Source organism: Amblyraja radiata, chromosome 1, assembly GCF_010909765.2.
Source record: "Amblyraja radiata isolate CabotCenter1 chromosome 1, sAmbRad1.1.pri, whole genome shotgun sequence".
Taxonomy (NCBI): domain Eukaryota; kingdom Metazoa; phylum Chordata; class Chondrichthyes; order Rajiformes; family Rajidae; genus Amblyraja; species Amblyraja radiata.
Genome location: NC_045956.1, coordinates 92,330,020 through 92,344,429, shown reverse-complemented (window position 1 = coordinate 92,344,429; position 14,410 = coordinate 92,330,020).

The following is a 14,410-nucleotide window of genomic DNA, read 5'->3' as shown; positions in this document are numbered from 1 at the left end:
CACACTAAAAATAACAAAAAAAAAGACGAAAAGACAGGTGAGGCTGCCATCGCGGAGCCCCCCAGTGGAATATACTTACCACCCTCTGTGTGAATTAAATATATTTAGATATAATTAGATAGTAAATTGAATTGTTGTAATAAGTAAATAATGAATTAGAATATGTTTGGTATATTTAAGTTTTATTTAAATAAAGCTACTTAATTTCTGTGTAAATCAAGAGTTTCATTTGTTAATTGAAATAATGCAAATGCCTGACAGTTCTCCATTTTCTTTCATGGATGTTTAAATATACTAGCAATCATTGGAAGAAAGAGGGAAAGCAAGAAAAGCTGTTTAAAATGCTTTTTTAGACTTAAACCTTTCATTTAAAATGCTGAACCTCAAATATAATTTTTATTTTCTGCCAATAGAGATAGCTTGTCCTGCACGAATTAACTTTATCATTTCATGAACACCGTTCAGAGAGACATATTCTCTTTCTTGTTAGATTAACGTAACAGAGACCACCCATTAAATGTATAATATTGGATTGTGCCCTGGTAACTAAAATAATGCACTTGGCCTTTGAACCATGTAATATATTCTTTGCCTTTTACAATACCCTTTCACGGCTAATTAATTCAGTTTCTAATTCTCAGAGGTAAATTTGACATTCCTACTTTTCTTTTGTAATAAATGCTATATTAGAAGTAGGCACGTTTTACCTTAACCGAGACTTTAGTTTAGAGATACTGCGCAGAAACTGGCCCTTCGGCCCACCGAACCCGCGTTGACCACCGATCACCCATACACCAGCACTATCCTACACACTCGGGACAATTTACAGAAGTCAATTAACCTACAAACCTGCACGTTTTTGGAGTGTGTGAGGAAACTGGATCACCCAGAGAAAATCCACGGGGTCACAGGGTGAAAGCACAAACTCCGCACAGACAGTACCTGTAGGTGCTGTAGGGCAGCAACTCTACCGCTGCACCACCGTGCTGCCTCTGAGACAGTCACTGTGTTTCAAAACAAATCATTCAACACAGATATTTTGTTTGGGACATTTGTAGTTCAATGACAACTTCCTTTAAATGTGTTTATTTAAAGTAAAACTCTTCTGTTGGGATTTACAAAATATCCAAACTAGCTGAGTGTCTATGTATTGAGAAAACAGTCAACAGGGTCTGAAATTCTTTATGGTCAGTTTGATTTCCCTGTGGAGATAAGGTGCACACTGGTAGAAGGCTAACTTTACTGCAACCACACAAATATTTGTTTGAGGCCATTCAAATTAGCAGCATCAGATTATTGAAATGTGCTAAATGTATCTTAGTGGGAGATGTATGGATCTCATAAAATCCTATACCCTGAGGCACTAATAGGGAAGTTTTGCTTCTGAATTCAATGATTTCACTGGATTGTTTGGAGTGACAATGAGTGTAAATCAGTTCATATGTTCATAAATTCATGTTATAGGAGCAGAATTATGCCATGCAGCCTATCAAGTCTACGCCACCAATCATGGCAGATCAAAATATCTGCTATAATAAATCAATTCTAAAATATTTCAGATGAAATGTTGAATATGGTATCCCTTTATGCCATAGTCTGTGGGAGGGATGATCCCTGGAAGAGTCTTTCTGGAGACACAGAGACCTGAAGCTTATTATTGGCCCTGGGAAGACAATTTTAGTTTTCCCTTTCTCATGGAAAGCAAACCTAATTTCAGGACAAGTCAAAGCTATTGTACTCCTACTTCAGTACTTATTACATGTTTAGGATATAATCCCCTCAGTTGGACCTCAGATCTGTGAACAGGATGTTATGTGCTTGTGAACAGGGTTTTAGTGTATGTTATTGTAGCCCAGCTACAATGATTTGGTTGAGGGAATCTAATGTAATACTTCAAAATTTGCTGATGGTATGTAATTGGATGGGGTTCCACATTGTGAGATGGATGGAGAGAGACTTCAAGTTTACAGTCAAGTAGAGTGAGTGTGCAAATTACATTGCAGTTGCAATATGCTGTAGCCAAATGTGAGATTATTCACTTTAGAAAAAAAGACAGAAGAGACAAATGTTATTTAAATGATGAATGATTGTGAAATTTTTATGAACAAAAAGATCGTGAATCCTCATAGAAACATAGAATATAGGTGCAGGAGGAGGCCATTTGGCCCTTCAAGCCAGCACCGCCATTCATTGTGATCATGGCTGATCGTCCCCTATCAATAACCCATGCCTGCCTTCTCCCCATATCCCTTGACTCCACTAGCCCCTAGAGCTCTATCTAACTCTCTCTTAAATCCATCCAGTGACATAGCCTCCACTGCCCTCTGTGGCAGGGAATTCCATAAACTCACAACTCTCTGGGTGAAAACGTTTTTTTCTCACCTCAGTCTTAAATGAGCTCCCCTTTGTTCTAAGACTGTGGCCCCTGGTTCTGGACTCGCCCAACATTGGAAATATTTTAGGTACACAAAAATGCTGGAGAAACTCAGCGGGTGCAGCAGCATCTATGGAGCGAAGGAAATAGCGACGTTTCGGGCCGAAACCCTTCTTCAGCATCTAGCTTGTCCAGTCCTTTTGTAATTGTATATGTTTCTATACGATCCCCCCTCATTCTTCCAAACTCCAGTGAATACAAGCCTGGTCTTTTCAATCTTTCCTCATATGACAGTCCCGCCACCCCAGGGAACAATCTCGTGAACCTACGCTGCACTGCCACAATCACACCGATGTCCTTCCACAAATGAGGAGACCAAAACTGTACACAATACTCCAGATGTGGTCTCACCAGAGCCCTATACAACTGCAGAAGAACCTCTTTACTCCTATACTGAAATCCTCTTGTTATGAAGGCCAACATTCCATTAGCTTTCTTCACTCCTGCTGTACCTGTAAGCCAACTTTCAGTGACCAGTGTACCTGCACCTCCTCCTTACCTAACATAACCCCATTGAGATAATAATCTGCCCCCTTGTTTTTGCTGCCAAAGTGGATAACCTCACATTTATCTATATTATACTGCATCTGCCACGCATCTGCCCACTTACTCAAACTGCCCAGGTCACCCTGCAACTTCCTAACATCCTCTTCACAGTTCACACTGCCACCCAGCTTTGTGTCATCCACAAACTTACTAGTGTTGCTCCTAAGTCCCTCTTCCAAATCATTAATATATATGGTAAACATTTGCGGCCCCAACACCGAGCCTTGCAGCACTCCACTCGCCACTGCCTGCCATTCTGAAAAGGACCCGTTCACTCCTACTCTATGCTTCCAGTCTGCCAACCAATTTTCTATCCATGTCAACACCCTACCCCCAATAACATGTGCTCTAATTTTAGTCACCAGTTTCCCGTGCGGAACCTTATCAAAGGCTTTCTGAAAGTCTAGATACACTACATCCACTGGCACCCCTACATCCATTTTACTTGTCACATCCTCAAAAAATTCCAGATCATTAGTCAAGCATGATTTCCCTTTCATAAATCCATGTTGACTTGGACTAATCCTTTCACTGCTATCCAAATGCCCCATTATTACCTCTTTAATAATTGACTCCAGCATCTTTCCCACCACCAAAGTCAAGCTAACTGGTCTGTAATTCCCCGTTTTCTCTCTCGCTCCTTTCTTGAAAAGTGGGATAACATTAGCTATCCTCCAATCCACAGGAACTATTGAACCTTGGAAAATGATCACCAATGCGTCCACTATTTCTAGAGCCACCTCCCTGAGGACCCAGGGATGCAGACCATCAGGTCCAGGGGATTTATCATCCTTCAGTCCCATTTGCCTACCCAATACTATTTATTGCCTAAAGGAAATTTCTTTCAGTTCCTCTACCCCTTAGATCCTCTGTCCTCCAGTACATCTGCCACTTCCGATTTAACGTTCTCCTTCTCAAATTGCAGATTAAAACGAATCATATTATGATCACTACCTCCAAGCGGTTCCATTACCTCGAGTTCTCTTATCATATCTGGTTCATTGGACAACACTAAATCCATAATTGCCTTTTCTCTGGTCGGCTGCATTACAAGCTGCTCAAAGAATCCATCTCGGAGGCATTCTACAAACTCTCTTTCTTAGGGTTCTGAACCAACCTGATTTTCCCAGTCTACCTGCATATTGAAATACCCATCACCACAGAGGCATTACCTTTTTTACATGACAGTTTTAACTCCTGCTGCAACGTACACCCTACATCTGGGCTACTATTTGGGGGTCTGTAGATAACACCAATTAGTACCTTCTTGCCTTTACTATTCCTCAACTCAATCCACAATGACTCTACCTTGTCAGTCCCTATGTCTTCCCTCACAAGGGACTGAATTCCACCCCTCACTAGCAGAGCTAACCCCCCTCCTCTGTCCACCTGCCTGTCCTTTCTATAGGATGTATAACCCTGAATATTAAGTTCACAGGCCCGATCCTCCTGCAGCCACATCTCAGTAATCCCCACAATGTCATATCTACCAACCTCTAACTGACCCTCAAGCTCATCGGCTTTATTTCTTATACTTCGCGCATTCATATACAATATTTTTAATTCCTTACGCATCTCACCTTTCACATCGATCCCTATTACACTGGGCCATACTCTCCTATCCCTTTGTGAACTTCCTTTCCCGTTAATTCTGGGGTCATTGACCATCCCTTTACTCTCTTACCCTTTAACTCCATCCTCGATTATCCCATTTGACACCCCAGCCCTCTTATTCAGTTTTAAACCACCCGTGTTGCAGTGACAAACCTGCCTGCCAGAATGCTGGTCCTCCACCTGTTAAGATGCAATCCCTGCCCCCTGCACCAGTTCCTCATATACCTGTCATTGGTAGTAAGCATTCAGATGAAGCAAATATTTGAGAAGGCAATTGATATGTGTAAGGAACTGCAGATGCTGGTTCACATCGAAGATAAACACACAATGCCGGAGCAACTCAGAGTGTCAGGCATCTCTGGCGAAAAGGAATAGGTGACGTTTCGGGTTGGATGGCAGAGGAGGCGGGAAGGGGTGAAGAGCTTTCACTTCTTCCTATTTATCTGAATTTCTATGTAATTAATTAAACACCTATTTCCATACCACGCTGCTTTCTACTTGAAACAGGTGATCTGCCATCCTTCTGTAGCCAAGACAAGAGTCATCTAAATGTTATTTCATACCTGTTGCTATCCTATCCACACCAAGAAGGAGCGCTGAAAATCAGTTTATTTGTGTCCATGTTTCTGATTGACATGAATATTATACAAAGAAAGAATGTGAGGCACGTGGGAAAATATGATGTATATAATAACACAAAAAGTGGTGGCTTGCCCCTTCCAGTTTATGCCAGGTGGAGTTTTTTTCACCAACCCATTTTTCCTTTCTTTCTCCATACCCATGCTATTTTCACAAGTATCTATCCAGTTTCCTTTTAAACAGTTTAGTTCAGTTTCCTCCACCCCTAGGGACTGTCCATTCCAAAACACAACTACTTCCTGGGTAATAGCGTTTTTCTCCTATATCTCTCTTTTTCACGAACCAATTAAAAAAAAATTCTGTATCTTCTTGTCCTTGAAGAGTGCACTTGTGGGAAAAGCTCTCTCCATCTGCTACTTCCAAATCAGCCAATAGTTTGTGTACCTCTATCTGATCTCCTCTGAACCTTTTTTATTCCAAGAAGAACAATCCCAGTCATGGTCTTGGTAGTCTGGTTCATTGTACCTTGATACACCTGACAATAAACTAAACTGAAACTGAAATTGAAACTGAGCTAAAACTGGCCTTTATCTGGAAAATGCCAAGAATGTGCATTTGGTCAGATCAATGTAAATTATAGAGACAAAGCATGCTTTAATATAACTATTACCTGAGGAAAATGCTCCTTTGCATTAAACCACATAAACAATAGGACAGCTCCACTTATAATGTTGTATAATTTTTAATCAATTGAAGTTTTTAGAATAATTAATATTTTAACAATCCCTATGATATTTACCCACAAACAAGTAGGAACATTGAATTACTGCACATCTGTTGACAGGTTTTCATTTGTGTTTAATGAGTTTATGTTTCCTGATTAAATTATCCAAGCAGTCTAAAGTAAAGCAATATAGAGCATGAAAGATTAATGGCATTAGTTTAATTTGATAATTTCAGCATTTTTCCTATCATTAAGTTTTCTTGCAAACTTTCAGTGAGAATAGCCAACTGTCTAATATAGAGAATATTTCTGATGGGAAAGGTTATGAAAAGTCGCAACTTTCTTACTTTCAGTGTGAATTTCTTAATTTACACCACATAAAACATGCTAACAAATTACAAAAAAGATTGTAGAGTCTGCATATTTTTTGTAGGAACTGTTGATAATTCACTGATCCATTTGCCCTGGTAATTAGCAATGAAACACAGATTTTCTTAAAAACAAACTTCCATGTGCAAATTAAAAGATAATTGGAAATACATCAGGTGACCTAAAAAAGATGACTGAAAGAAAGTCATTTGACTTCTCCATATTCGGTCACTAATGCTTGAAATAGTATTGTGTTATTAATAGTAAAGCAGAACTTGTTTTAAAGCTAATTGTCGGAGAGGCGGGGGTGAAGAAGGCTGGATGAGAGGGGGGGCAGGATAAAGAATGGGACATCACATGTTGATACGGGTGGTGTGGAGTGATTTTTTAATAGGCAGATTGTTGGACAAACACCAGGGATGAAAAGACTAAAGGGCCTGTCCCACTTGGCCGTCATTTACACGCCATTTACGCAACCTCCAAAAATGTGGTCGTCGCGTTGTGGCGCACGGGTAGCGTGTGGGTTGCGCGGGACGGGCACATGGAGAGGCATGTAGGAGTATGGATTTGCGCGCTGTATCATGCGGCACTCCAGGATTTCGTGCTGCACAAAATCTTCGCTCGCCACCAGCGTGGCGTATCGCTTACGCACGCGGACGTACTGCAGTCGCAATCTGACGTCCTGACCTCATACGTGTAGTGCGTGGCGACGCATGATTACGTCACCGTGCGTAACCATGCGCCGCCGTGCGCCGTACATACGCAGTCAGCCATAATGAGAAAATAATTACGGCGTAAGCATCAATACTTTCAGAGTAATGTCTTCAGAATAACACCTTAACAAGTATTTTTGAAACATCTAAAAAACATTTCAAAAGTTAACATCCACGTCAGGATAGCAGATTTTATATCCTAAAAGAACACCAGTAACCAAATTAGGTTTTTTTTTAAATAACCACCAACTATTTTACTAACACCATTTAAAAAAAAATTAGCAAACTAATTCTGAAGCTGGGTTCAAACCCTCAAACTGCTATAATGGAATACAATTTTGTGTTTGTTGGGAGTAATTCAGAAAGTTTAAAAGTAAATGAATTTTTCCAGCAAACAATTATTTTATCAATGTTTCACATAACAAATGATGTCAATACGCTGACTAATTCTACTTGCAGAGCAGATAAAATATTTGAAGGCGCATGATGACGGGTGATGACGGGTGATGACGGGTGATGACGCGCGCGACCGTCGCGCGTCAGTCACTACCGGCCTGTCGCGTAAATGATGGCCAAGTGGGACAGGCCCTTAAGGGTGTGAGACAAAAGGAGTGAAAGTTGCAAATTGTGAAACTACGGGAAGGACTGTAGGTGGTAGGGGAGGGGTAGGGGTAGGGAAGAAGTAAGTGCAGGTCCAGGTGGAAGGAAGCAAGGGTCATGTGGAGCAAGTAGGGAGTGAGGTGGAGGAGGAGGTCCAGGACAGATAGGTCAGTATGGAATGGGAAGAGGAGTTAAAATGGTTAGCAACTGGGAAATCTAGTGGGCCTTGGTGGCCGAATGTACATGTTCGGCGATACGGCCACTAAGTCTATTCTTGGTCTCGCCGATGTACAGGAGGCCTCAATGGGAACACCGCTTGCAGTAGGTTATGTTAGAAGAGGTGCGCGTGATCCTCTGACTCACCTGGAAGGACTGCTAGGGCTGCTTGACTACTGGGACAGCTGCGTATCTACTGTTCCTTCCCCCCACTGTTGCTGTCGATCCTGCTGAATTCCTCCAGCAGATTGTTTGCTATTTCATTTTCCAACATCAGCAGCCTCCTGGTTTCCATTGGATTTTAAAGGTGTGCTGGTGGGTTGGGATGAGTGAATCCTTGAGGGCAGGCAAGCACAGATGGGCAGCCGGCTGAAATATTTTAGGAGGTAAGGAAGAGTGGGCCTTTTGCCATGTATTCAATGCCATTGGTAAGGTCATTAAATGTAACTTAATGTAACTTAATCATTCGGTTCTCGTGTTTGAAAAATGGATTTTGTAAATTGTAAGCAGCTTCCTTGCATCTGAAAAATCCATCTGGCTGGCCTTTGACATTGATGAAAGATCACAGTATTCACATCTGGTTTTACAGTGCTAGTTATTCTTCCTTCAGGCAAGAAGCAGGTAGCCAATTCCCTCTTTCCAGACAGGAATTAGTTATTAGATGTCTTGCCTAAATGTCATTAATTCTCTTTGTTGCCATGAGGACAAGCAACGTTTCACCTCCGCTCCCACTGTATAATTTGAACTTCTTTTGCATTTATCTTCCTAAAAAAGAAGACTAGAGGCAGGAAATCAACCCCCTTACTGTTCGTTGTGCCATTTCAAGTGTTGTTGATGTTATTCCGTGGATGCAGTGACCAACATTTGACAGATGAAGTCATCTAAATGTGTTGTCTCTAGTGAGCTGTTTACAGTTTTGCATTCACTTAACACCCAAGCAGTAGCATTCAGTATTTTGTTGAACAGCTGTTCAAATATCTGCCAGCCGTAAATTCAATATATCCAATCAAAAGTTAGTCAGGATTATTGAAATATATTGTTTCACTGAAGCACTTTATTATGCTAATATGTTTTAATGTATTTCAATTAAAAATATGACATCACACTCATGTGGCAATGATATACACATGAGAATTAGGGAGAAAAAGAATAGATTTAATTTCAATAAAACGGACTAGAGTATCTCCAGTTAATAATTCACAAATTGCATAAAAATTACTTTTAGACAATATCCAGTTGCCTATTTTAAAGGGGGAAAGAGGCTTCTAATGATGATTTCCAAATAGAAATACATGCTTTCTGTAAATTGGAAGATTGTTTCAGGATTGCAGTGTGAATAAATGGATGCAGACCTGTGGGAAGAAAGACTATATTCAGTAGGTTATCAGATAGATTCTCAATCATTGAACAAATATTAAAATAACTTAATTGTAAACAAAAGATAATCCAGTGAACAAAAATCTAAAAATAATACCATGGTGTAGTTGGTAGAGCTGCTGCCTCACAGTGCCAAAGATCTGGGTTCGATCCTTCGATCCTTTGTGGAGTTTGTACATTCTTCCTATGACCACGTGGGTTTCCTCCAGGTGTTCTAGTTTCCGCCCACATCTCAAAGGCTAAATCAGTCTGAAGAAGGTGCTTGACCCGAAATGTCACCCATTCCTTCTCTGCAGAGATGCTGCCTGGCCAGCTGAGTTACTCCAGCATTTTGTGTCTACCTTCGATTTAAACCAGCATCTGCAGTTCTTTCCTCATTGATCATTGATGATACATAATTCTCCTTGCCAGTATATTTACAACATTTTAGATTAAAATGTGATTTATTAATTCTGTAACTTGCAGAATCACAGAGAATGTGCCTGAAGATAATTGGGTGCCCGTATTCATTATTTGACGTTATTGTTATTTTGTTGCCCTGGTACAAAAATATACTGCTTTTACAACCTAATGTTGATGCAGTACTTAATATTCTGATTTAACAATTAAAATAATGGCTCAGACGAACATAGAGTTTGATAACCTAAAGCAAGGCCTGTCATTGCTTTAAAACGATATGAGGTGAAAAATATCTTCTTAAAAATAACAAAAGCAATTAATAAAGCATCCTCAGTATCCTGAAGCACGCTGAATGTTAAAAATATCATTGTCAAATATAACATTTAGCCAAATTTAACATTGAGCCACAGACATAGACTTCAGACAAATCACCGAAGATATGTTTTGTTTTAGGAGAATGATAAAAAAGCAAAGCGGGATGGAGTAAGAATTCCAAAGATTACTCCGAGGAAACCAGGGATAAATAAGATTCAGGTATGGATAGGTAGAAAGCTACGATTTAAAGGTGCATTACAATTTAGTCCTGCTCTGAGGCAAGCAGAAAGAAAATAACAAGCAAAACATTAGATTCAAGGAGTGGTCTAAAATAACTGATATAAATTGCTGATCCCAAAAAAAGAATTAAAGGGAGCGTGCAAGACAGGTGGATAATAACAATTGGAGTTTTTAAAAATCATATTAATGTCTCTGTGAGAAATGATACACATGGGAGAGTTACATTAATATAACAAGTTTCAGCTTTACAAAAGTTATCAGAATATATACTTTTTCTGGATTTCTTGAAAAATTAAGACGGATACAATACAAAGGCAGGCATGGAGATTGCAGCAAATAACCTACAGACATTCATACTGGAAAAGAGGTGAGGGTTTTCCACTATGGACATCTGAGGTATCATCTTTTTATAGTAAATGTGTTTTTTTCCCCAGCTGTCATAAATGGATCCCACACCTGCGTCTTCTCTTTGTCCTGTAATTTTTCCTTCAACCCCCACCCCGCCCCCCGAAAGGAAAAATGATAGAGTTCCTTTGGTTCTCATCTTTCACCGCATCAGCCTCCACATCAAACACAACATTCTCTGACATTTCTGCCATCTTCAAAGTGATCCCACCACAGTTGCATCTTCCCATCCTCACCTTTACACTTTCTGCAGGGACTGCTCCCTCTGCAACTCCTTATTTTACTCATCCCTTCCCACCAAAACCACCCCTTTCCAGGTAATTTAACCAGTCCATCCAGGGACTCCAGCAGTCCTTTCAGATGAGTCAGTGATTCACATGCGCCTCCATTAACTTCAACTACTCTATTTGGTGCTCCCTTTGTGACCTTGACATCTGCGAGACTAAGCGTTGAGGAGGTAACCATTTAGCCGAACACATGCGCTTGGCCTCATGGATCTCCCGGTTACCAACTATTTTAACTGGTTTCCAGAGGGTTAGTATGGACATTGTGGGCCGAATGGATTCTTGGGGTGGCAGCTCAGTCACTCAAGCCTGATTTGCTGGCAGCTCACTCACGGCTGGTGGGCTGGCAGTTGACTCACGGCTATTCCTTGAAATTCCATTTCAAGCAGGGTGCAAGGCCACCAAATTCAAGTGTAGTTTCCTACCACTTCAAGCAGGGTGCAAGGTCACCGAATTCAAGTGCAGTTTCCTACCACTTCAAGCAGGGTGCAAGGCCACCAAATTCAAGTGTAGTTTCTTACCACTTTTAGCAGGGTGCAAGGCCACCGAATTCAAGTGCAGTTTCCTACCACTTCAAGCAGGGTGCAAGGTCACCGAATTCAAGTGCGGTTTCTGACCACCTCAAACAGGGTGCAAGGCCAACGATCACCAGCACCACCAACAGCCATTTGCAGTGCTTCACTTCAAAGCAACCACCAACAGCTATTTGCAGTGCTTCACATCAAAGCAAACACCACCACCACCACCACCAGCCATTTGCAGCTTCACTTCAAAGTAACCACCAACAGCCATTTGCAGTGCTTCACTTCAAACCAACCACCACCAACAACAGCCATTTGCAGTGCTTCACTTTAAATGAACCACCACCAACAACAGCCATTTGCAGTCTTCACTTCAAACCAACCACATTTTCATTTTCAATCCACATTCAGGGCACTCAAGGTCAGTAAAACCCCACTTACATTTTAGTAGACATGTGTTCAGTGTTATTCACAGCTCAGACAGAGAGACGTGACCCTCTCGCTCCCCATCTTGCAGCGACTGACTGAGGCACTCAACACTTCCAGGTTTTATAGTCCCTCCGGAAGGGGCGTGGCCTTCAGGAGAGTGAACCTCACCATTTTTTAAACACTAATATCTCTTTTATTTTTCATCGATGTGAAAAATCCTCTTGTCCTGCACAGCGGAGGGGGACTCTGAGTAAGATGGTCAAAAATCGCAGCCATAAGTGGCAGCGTTTTTTCTAAAGTTAATATACAGAACAACAGGAAGTGGTCAAGATTAGACTTTTAGTAATATAGATATTCCACATGGATAGATGACAATCCAATGGTGTGAGCAGTGAATTCTCCTATTTCAAATAACTAACCAATTACACCACCCACCCTTTCCCTCCCCCCCTTCCTTTCCTTTGCCCCAACTGGATGTGCACCCATTTCTCCCACTACCCCACCCTCCCGCTTTCCCCTCCTCCTGTCGCCCGTCCACCTCCATCTCTTCCACTGGTTTAACATTTCACGCTTCTTATCACCTTATCTCACAGCCTGTTGTCTTATTCCTATCTCTGGCCTTTATCAATACATCTGCCAACCAAAACCCTCTTCACCTGTATCCACCTATCACTCCCCAGCTTTGCCGTGCCTCCTCTCTCATGCGATGTCTTTCCCTTTCTGGAATTAGTTGATGAAGGGTCCCGACCCAAAACATTGCCTATTCATATGCTCCAGACGTACTGCCTAACCTGCCGAGTTACTCCAGAACTTTGTCTTTTTTTTGGTAAATCAGCATCTGCAGTTCCTTGTTTCTAAAAAGATGAAGGAGCCTTGAACCACTGCAAACTTTCCCATGAAAGACCTCCCACAATGTTAGTAAATCCAGAATTTAGGCACAACAAAGATGAAGGCATGGAGATTTTTTCCAAATCAGTATGGTACTTGACTTGAAGGGTAACCTGCAGGTGCATGTGTTCTAATACCTCCTTCTCTTGTCCTTCTTGGTTGGGGAGGTTGCAGGTTGGTGAGATGTTGTCTGAGTGATGAATTGTAGTGCATTATGTCAATTTACTTTAGACTTTAGAGATACATTATGGAAACAAGCCCTTTGGCCCGTTCATTCAGTGCTGACCAGTGATCACACCACACACTAGCACTATCCTACACACTTGGGACAATTTACAATTTTACCAAAGCCAATTAACCTACGCAACTGTTTGTCATTGGAGTGTGAGAGGAAATACCCGGAGAAACCCCATCCAAGATTACAACCCTAATGGGTCCTACTCTTTATTTGGTTACCCTCTTTCCCATAACACACATAAAATAGTTTTTTTTCTCAACCATTTAATATTGCATTTAATTGTTCACTATTGGACTAGGCTGTGGCATAGTGCCTGATAATTACAGCACTGGCATAAAATATACATTGTATATTTCCATGAACCTTCTGAACCTTCTGAATTTGTAGTCGGCAGGGCAGTACTCTGCATATCGCCAACTTGGATGTGTTGTGCATACTAACGTGCTGTTAGTGCCCCCTTAAAAATATCTAGTGAAGGCGATTTGACTATAATGTTGTCTAGCTTATTCCATTCCCTTAAGGTTTTTACAAAGAATGAGTTCTTATAAATATCTGTCCTGGTGAATGGGGTTTCTATTTGCATATCATTTCTCTTTCTTGTTCTCCTTTCTGTTGAGTGTGTTATGTATCTATCTGCAGTTATGCCCACGATCCCCTTTTGAATCTTGTACAACATGGTCAGTCTGTTCCTTGCCCTTCTTGTTTCCAGCATTTCCCACTCCAGGTCAGACAGCATCTAGGTGACACTGCTACCTCTATTGTGCTTCCCAATGCAAAGGCGTGCTGCTTGCCTCTGTACCCCTTCTAGTTTGTTGATATGACCAGTTTTGTATGGATCCCAGGGGCATGAAGCGTATTCCAGTAAGGGTCTAACCAATGTTGTATATGCTGTGGTTTTCACTTCCTTTGGGCAGAACCAGAGGTTTCGTCTAAGGAATCCAAGTGTCTGGTTAACTTTAGTGACCGTGTTGTCCCCCCAAAAAAGCGTGCTATCAAGATTAACTCCAAGGTATGGTTGTGAACATGTACGATGATGTTATAAGAGCCTGTTTTATACAGTGCTGCCAACTGTTAAACATCAGAATCATAATCATATTTTATTAGCCAAGTATGTTTTGCAACATACGAGGAATTTCATTTGCCATACAGTCATACCAAAAAAAGGCAACAGAACACACAAAATACATTTTAACATGAGCATTCACCACAGTGACTCCTCCGCATTCCTCACTGTGATGGAAGGTGAAAAAAAGTTCAATCTCCCCTTTGTTCTCCAGCAGTCGGGGGCCTCTAACCTTCCGTTGACGGGACTATCTTACTCCCATAGCCGACGACGAGCCTTCATCGTCGGGGCGATCAAGCTCCTGCATCGGTAAATCTTAGCTCCACCGTGTCGGGCGATCTTCTCCGGGTCAGTGCTAGTCGAACGTCGTGCCGCTTTTGGTGCTCCCGACATCTAAGGTCTCAACCCGAGACTGCGAGCTCCTCGATGGTGAAATCCGCAGCGCGGTTGGGGCGT